The sequence below is a fragment of the Echinops telfairi genome, unplaced genomic scaffold, assembly GCF_000313985.2.
Source record: "Echinops telfairi isolate 266 unplaced genomic scaffold, ASM31398v2 ScPeMD7_7468;HRSCAF=8506_0, whole genome shotgun sequence".
Lineage (NCBI taxonomy): Eukaryota > Metazoa > Chordata > Mammalia > Afrosoricida > Tenrecidae > Echinops > Echinops telfairi.
The window spans coordinates 80,881,035-80,889,021 of NW_022111369.1; the positions used below are offsets into that span (position 1 = coordinate 80,881,035).

General features: G+C 51.5%; 1 non-coding gene across 1 annotated transcript; it reads left to right on the plus strand.

Annotated features, from left to right (window-relative positions):
• Positions 1–223: 223 nt before the first annotated feature.
• On the plus strand, positions 224–358 carry LOC115873465. Its single transcript, XR_004048453.1, has one exon. It is a non-coding gene; the product is annotated as a U4 spliceosomal RNA (small nuclear RNA).
• Positions 359–7,987: the final 7,629 nt, after the last annotated feature.

The following is a 7,987-nucleotide window of genomic DNA, read 5'->3' on the forward strand; positions in this document are numbered from 1 at the left end:
GAATGATGAGGGAAATAAATGTACAAATGTGCTTTACACAATTGATATATGTATGGATTGTAATAAGAGTTGTATGAGCCTCCAATAAAATGATTAAAAAAAACAATTGATGTATGTATGGATTGTGATGAGTTGTATGAGCTTCCAATAAAATGATTTTTTAAATTAAATAATAAAAGGAAAACAAATAAAAATGAATTAAGGCAATAAAAAAATTCACTGAAGCTTTGCGCAGTGGCAATATCATAGCCAATGAGGTTTACCTGAGGCGTGATTATTGCTAATTGAAAAAAAAATTCACTGCAGTCTGCACATAAGTTTGTGCCTTTACCTTATTTAATTCTAGGACTCTTTAAAACTTCTCATTTCTGCTTCTTGCACACATCAGCCGCAGCTCCTGGAGATACATGATGCGGGGGAAAGGTTCCAACTTAGCTAGATGGGTTTCATTAAATTCACTGTGGGACAAAACCCAGCTAGGGGCTGCGGCTGTGGCGGCCAAGGCCACTCGGTGAGCTATGAGCCGGGATGGAAGTGGGATACCAGAGGCCAAAGTGCTGGGAGGGCCGGACTCAGGGCAGTCCACCAACAAGAGAGGAACAGCCAGCTGAGAGAGATGGAAGAGACCATGTTCAAGTGCTAGCCTCAAATCCTTCTCTGTATCCTTCATTTTCCCTCCAAACTTCACACAGGATCAAATCCAGGCTCTCCAGAGCAGAAGTGCCAACCGATTTGGACAGAATGTGATGTTTGTTCCGAAGTGGAACAAATGGTTCTGTGCCCAGCGTTGAATCACAGCAAACTCCTCATGAGGATAAGCTGTAGAGTGTAGCACGTCCCCCTCCCGTGCCGAGCAGTCTGGGGCTGCTTTGTTTAGCGGCCTTGGAGCTGTGACTCGTGCAACCCCTCATGTGCTGTGGTCCAGAGAAGAACTGCTCTGAGGGCTGTTTGTGGCTGTCCTCTGACAGTGCTGGCTAAGGCTGCTGGCCAGTGTGACAGGCTGCCGGAAGGACGAACAGCTCTGTCTCGGAGGAAGCACCGCTCCTTAGTGTGGAGGATGAGACCTCATCTCATGTACCTTGGACATGTGCCCAGGAGAGAGCCTCCCCGGTAAAGGCATCACGCTTGAGGTGAGGGTCCACCAGCAAGAGGAAGACCCTCGATGGGGTGGATTGACACAGTGGCTGTAACAATGGGATCAAATGTAACAATTGTGAGGGTGGCACAGGGCCAGGCCGAGTTTCCGTCTGCTGTGAGCTGGAGCCGCCTCGGTGACACACAACAACAACAACAACAACACAGAGGCAGGTGGCCAGGCCTTTTCCACCATGGGACAACCTTGAGATGACCGATCCTGTGCCAACACTTTTTGCCACCTAGGGAACACCCTGCGTCACCCACGAAAAGGAAAACTAGGTGAATTAGGAGAGATTAAAGAGCCACATAGGCGTCCCAGTGACACTGTGGGTGCAGCATTGGGGTACTAACTATCAGATCAGAGGGTCTGATTGCCTGCTCCCTGAAAGAGCTGTAGTCTTGGAGACCCTCGGGGACGTTCTTCTCTATCCAGCAGGGTCACTAGGGGTCGAAGTCGACTTCATGGCAGTGGGTTTTAAGGAGCCAGAGCAACCTGAAAGTAGAGTCTGTCATTGAGGTGTGCCTTCTCTTTGCCAGTCCCTGTTCATAGAAAGATACTGGACCAGGAGGGACCAGGTCCCAAACTGCTGAGGAGCCTTGAGCCTGTGCGTCGGTGGTACTCAGCCTTGGCTGCACATTGGATTTCCACTGAGGCCTGGATCCCAAGGCACTGATTCCAATTCCCTGGGTCTGCACAGCAGGATTTGTTAATGCCCAGAGAAGGTTGAGCCACGGATCTGTCTCCTACCACTGAGACCCAGCATGATCGACAGGAGACATTGTAATCCATAGGGATTTCATTGGCTGCAGTTTGTCAGGTATAGATCTCCGGGCCGTTCTTCCTACTTCCTCTGAGTCTGGGAGCTCAGCTATTCCGTGTCGCAGCTCCACCGACAGATGGGTGGCGACTGTGCATGAGGTGCACTGGTCAAGACAGCCGCAGGGAAGGGAGGATTCTGCCATGGAAACCCACTGTCCCTGTCTGTGGCGTGAGCTGAGTCTAAATCAGGGTCATCCGTGGGGGACTTTGCCCGACGCCATCTGGCAGACAAAGCCGCAGCCAGTCCGGTCTAAGGGGACACCAGCCTGAGAGTGGGTTGATTTTGCTCGGAGCTGAGCGCCGGCCAGGAGCTGCGCAAGCCTCTGGTATTCCTGCTCTGGCCAGCACTGTCATTCCTTTCATATTCTCTCGGGGGAATTCCCTGGTGCCCGAGGAGTTCTGCTGCAAAATGCTTATTCCATAAAAGCACAAGCGTGTCTGCTCTGACCATGGGAAGGGACCCTGCGCCCTGCTCTCACTGCGCACGAATGCCGCAGTGCATGGCTGGTGGGGGCGGGGAGGAGAAAACGACAAGGAGTCTGTGAACACAACAAGCTTATGTTTCCATTCACGAGACCGCTTTATCTTTCGTCAGCACCCGAGAGGTGTTTATACTGAAAACACAAGGCGTTGGCTGTCCCGTGACTCCTGACTGCGGGTGACCCCATCCCGGGGTTCAGAGAACAGTTCCACAGGGTCTTCAAAGCGGTGACCTTTCCGCAGCAGCCCAGGCATTTCTTCCAAGGACCCTCTGAATGGCTTTGAACCACCAACTGCTTGGTTGTTAGCTGAGCACTTCATCACGCCCCAGGGTCTCCTCGTTTGGGGATACTACCATCGGTGGACTAAGTTTCCACAAATAGGGACGAGATGCAGTCTCATTTCAGGACAGCCCTCCCTGACTCCATGTCCACTCAGGGCCCAACATAGGGCCGGGCCTTGGGGGCAGGGATTTGTGAGACCTCCCCCCTGCTCTCACAGTCAGTCTGCTCAGCATCCAGCCTTGGCTCCCAAGGGTCCCTACTGCCACCGTAGCCCATGCAATGGGCCCCACGTCTGTCTTCATCTGCAGCATTGAACTTGGAGTAGGGATCAAGGCGAAGCTCAGATGAGTTGGAAGGAGAGTCTTGGCCTTCTCCTGCTGAGTCAGACCAGGAGGAGCTCAGCCTGGGGGGAGGCATCTCAGCAGGCCCTTGTTTTCGCCACATTTCTGAGATCAAGGCTTGCCCCCTCCCATCCTTCCCCCCACCCACCGAGCCACGGAAGCAGAGGGGTGGGAGTGTCAGTGAGGGTGTGGGGAGGTGATCGCTCCAGGAGTCTTGTGTTCTGTTTCCAGCTGGTGGCAGGAGGCCAGATGTCCAGACAGTTTATCTTGACCCAGTGAGGTTAAGATGACAGCCCTCCCTCCCCCGCCCCCAGTCTGTAGATAAGCGCTAGGGGCACAACGCACTTCTTGTTGCATCACCCGGACTCACGGCCACCCCATCTCCTGTTCAAGAGTCGAATTGTGCCCTGCCAGGCCTCCGTGGCTGGTCCCTTTGGAAGCAGTTGCTAGGCCCTCCTTCCGGGGCATCCTGTCCATTACCATGCGCACCCAGGGGCTCCACTAGAGGGATACACCCCAAACCAATGGGTTGCCATCAATTCTGTCTGGGATGACTCTGTGCTATACTTAGAAATGCTCCATAGCATTTAAGTGGCTGCACTCTTTCGGGAAGCAGATCGCCAGGGCTTTCTCCCACGGCACCGCTGGCAGAGTGCCACCACCTTTTGGTTAGTACCAAAGCAAAACAAGCCCTTTGCTGATGAGTCCGGTTCAACTCAGAAAGGCCCCGCAGCGGGTTTCGGATGCTATAAATCCTGCATGGCAGCTCGTGCAGTAGCGAAACAGCTAGTGAAGAATCGATGTGTTTGAACGCGGTGCTGGCAAAGAATACTGGACGTACTGTGGCCTGCCAAACGGACAAACCCGTCTGTCTTGGAAGAAGTTCGGCCCGGTGCACCTTAGAGGCAAGGAGGGCTTGGTCTTCCGTCCGCTGGCCATGTGGTCAGGAGAGCCCAGCCCCTGCTGAAGCGCCTCGTAGAAGGGCAGTGGAAAGAGGAAGGCTCTCGAGGAGTCGGATTGACATGGCGGCTGCAACCATTGAGAGGCAGGATCGGCAGGGTTTCCTTCTGTTGGGCATAGGTCGCTCTGCACCTAGGACGGGTCCTATGGCACCTAGCAACCACAACAAGTAGCTGGCAGGGAGCACTTGAGCCTTAACGACTGCCTCACCAGGGCTTGAGGACAGACCCCATGTACCAGGGACCTGCTCCAGCAGCGGTTGGCAAATTGTGGTTCTCGGGCCATGTGCGGGCGGCCCTTTCAGGTGCGTACATGTGGCTCTGACATGAAATTGAAAAGTTGTACGCATGTCATTCAGATAATGGTGATTCCATTTTTGTCAAAAAAATATATTTATGGCTCCCGAATAATTTTTTAATCATTTTTAATTATGGTGAGGGACAGGATTGGCTCTTCTGTCTCAAGTTTTCCAACCCTGTGCTAGAGGAACAGAGACATTTACAGTCTAAAGGCCGTGACAAGGCGTAGGACAGTGGCCACTGAGGAGAATACCTTCTGCCCGGGGCAGTCTACGCAGAGAGTGTCAGGAGACGGGACAGCTGGAGCAAAGACTGAACTGAAAATAACCACGTGAGCTCAGCCTTCTCCGTTCTCCAGCACCATGGCACCTCCCTGACTCTTCAACCCAGCTAGCGGGAATCACAGAGTGACATAAAGTCTGCAGCTCTGGACTCCTAGCTTGACCGAGTGGAGAATGACGAGGGTTCTCTTTCCACAGCCCACACAGAAGCAAGTCGACAGAAACACTGGGCTTTCTACTCCCATAAACCGTTTAGTCTCAGAAACCCACAGAGTCGCTGGGAGTCAGCATTGACTCCATGGCAGCGAGTTTGGGGTTTGGGACCACTTCCCTAGGAACGCTGCTCATGTAGTGGTGACGCATTGGGCTGCGATCCTCAAGGTTGGCAGTTCGAAACCACCAGCAGCTCCTCAGGAGAAAGATGGGGCTTCTACTCCTGTAAACAATTAGTCTCAGACACTCCCAGAGGCTGCTCTGCCGTCCTACAGGGTCGCCAGGAGTCAGCATCGCCTTGATGGCAGTGAGCCGGAGACCAGGGCCCTCGTACCTGTTTCTATGAGAAAGATGTGTTTCCCTCTCTGCCTCACAAAGGTGCTGGCTTTCACAGAGCTCACTGTCACGCGGGGACAAAACTTCACACGTGAATAAAGTAGATGGCCCCCAGTCGTGTTTGACATCTTACACACGTCTCCCTCTTCACTCCGGAGAGCTGCTTTCCCTCGCCCCAGCCCTGGCCGGCTCTTTGCTCAGCGCCTCCGGAAGGATGAAGCAGGAAGGAGGCGGGTAGCTTCTGCAAGTTGTTTTGCTCCGTTTCCTAAAGCTGCAGCCCTCAGGGGATTCTAGGGGTGGGCCGCTGGGGAGGAGATTAAAGAAAGAGAACCCTGGACTTGAAAAAGCTTTCCAGGGTGGGACTAAAGGAGCAGAAATGAGGGGTCTTGGGTTCTGGGAGCAGAAAGGGTCTGTGTCCAGCTTGGCAGCTGGTTACCAGGTAGAAAAGAAAATCCCAGAGAGCACTGGGCAGACAGGCTCGCTGACAGCCTGGCCCCGTTGGAGGCTGGCAAAGATCAGAGGGCTGGGTGGGGGAGCTGAGGAGAGCCCTGGAACGGAAAGAAATAACATGTCTGAGCAGTCACCTGTGCAGACCAAGACCCTCCTCCCCACCCTGCTCTTACCTCACCCCCAACAACTTGGCACTTCTGAGGATCTTGGAACCCAGAAAACCTGTGAGGTTATCTTTTCCACCATTCAGTGAAACAAGGCTCCCAGTCAGAGAGCAAGCCAGCACAGGGAACAAATAAAGCCATGTATTTGATAGACCTGGGTTTATGCTCACAGTTCGGTAGGAGGGAGAAGCGTGTGTGTGTGTGTGTGTGTGTGTGTGTGTGTGTGTGTGTGTGTGTGTATACCCAGGCTGAAGGAGATGGGGGCTGATTGTGAAGGCTTTATTTGAATTACACATTGGATCCTTGCATCTCAGGGAGAACATTAACCTCTGGGTCTCAGCTTGGGCAAAAGCAGTATTCTGGAAAAGGATTAGTCTGTTATTGCTGATCAACAAGATACTAACAATAATGTACTTTGTTAAAAAAAAACTTCATGTATGCTTGTGGTGGCGGTGAGGATTGCTGAGATACAACCTTGGCTTAATTAAAGAAACAGGGAGATTTCGAGCTCCTTTAAATGGTGAAATGAAAAAAAAATTTTTTTTTATTTTTTTAGAAAGGTGAAATACATCCCTCTGAGTACATGGACTTGACGTGCGTGGTATTCAACAACACGAGAAAGCTGGTTTTGGCAGGGGCCACAAGGCATGTTCATTGGTCCTATCCTAACAAACAAAGAATGCACCTCTTTAGTTCAAGAACTGCAAGCGTGTTCTGGCCTGGTTTGGGGTGATGAGTCAAGACTTCTCCAAGAACGCACGACTGCACTCTGTCTCCCCAACACCCGTGTTCTTTGATCATCCACGAAAACAACTCTGGGGAGACAGAGGCTCCACTCGGTTAAGCCCCAGTTACATAAAGTGACATTAAGCCCCCATCTCTATCAGTATACGGTTGGTTTTCCCAAGATGCAACCACGGTGCATACTGTCGCGAATTCTAATTGTTTCCAATGACCATTGCTTTACATGTCCATGCACAAGCAGAATCCACACACTTGCCGTAATGTTTCAGGATGAATCGCCTCATGGTCTCAGGGCTCTCAACCCGAACTCCCCGCCACGGAGTCTATCGTGACCATGTGGGACAGGGTCGAATTACCCCGGTGGGCTTCCAAAGCAGCGTCTTTCTCCTGCAGAGAGGCAGGTGGTTTCAAACTGCCGACCTTTTGGATAGCAGCCCAAGTTGATGGCTTTAACAAACAGAATTAATTTTTCACAATTTAGGATGCTAGAAGCCTAAATTCGAGGGACCAGTTCCAGGGAAGTTTTTTCTCCCCCTGTGGCTCTGAGGAAGGTCTTTCTCTATTTCCAGCTTCTGCTCCTGGAAGATCTTTTTTTTAAAAAAAACGAACAACTTTTCATTCTGAGCTGGGTGCAGGTTTGCAGCGCAATTGGGTTTTTCACTCCAATAATCCGTACATCTTTAGTCTGGTGTCCTTGATTTCCATCCCCACAATGTCGCAACCCTCATCCCTCTTCCTCCCGGCTTGTCCTCTCTCCCTTCCTCCTCTCCTGATCCTTCTGGACTCTGTCTTTGGACAAAAGCTGTCCTTTGGACTTGTGTCGCTTGTTCTAAAGTGTGCGTGCGCCCAGGGTTAGTGCTCTCCTGAGAGCCCTGTCGACCGTTCGGTTGAAATGGAGCCATGGAAGAGCCCAGCTCCAAGCCTGACCGGCGTCCTGTGGTTTGACCTCGAGCTTCCAGCATCTCGGCTTCTCCCATGCTCTGGGATCTCTTTTCTGGCTGGAAACAGATAGACTCACCGCACACCCCACACTCATCCTGCCTCTTTAACCTATCAAAACCAACCTATTCCCAAATGGGATTATAGCCAAAGATGTATGGGTTAGGAGTTACAATACAGCATACATGTTGTGGGGACACAATTCAACCCATCACACAGAGTTGTCATGATCTTGTAGGATGAATTGCCCTATGGTTCAGAAATTTTTGCTCAAATGTGAGCTCTTCTACATGAACTGGCACTGAATTACACTTTGATTCTTTAGTCGTGAACTTAACGATGTCCAGCTATTGCCCCTTCCCACCCACACCCCATACCATCCTCCGCCCCCCCCCTGCCACCCGCAACTTTAGACTACTTGCATTCTTTTCAACAGAGTATCATATTTTAATCAAGAAAAAAGGGAGGAGATGAGCCAGTCAGGGTGCGATGTAGCAACGATGAAACATACAACTTTCCTCTAGTTCCTAAATGCTCCC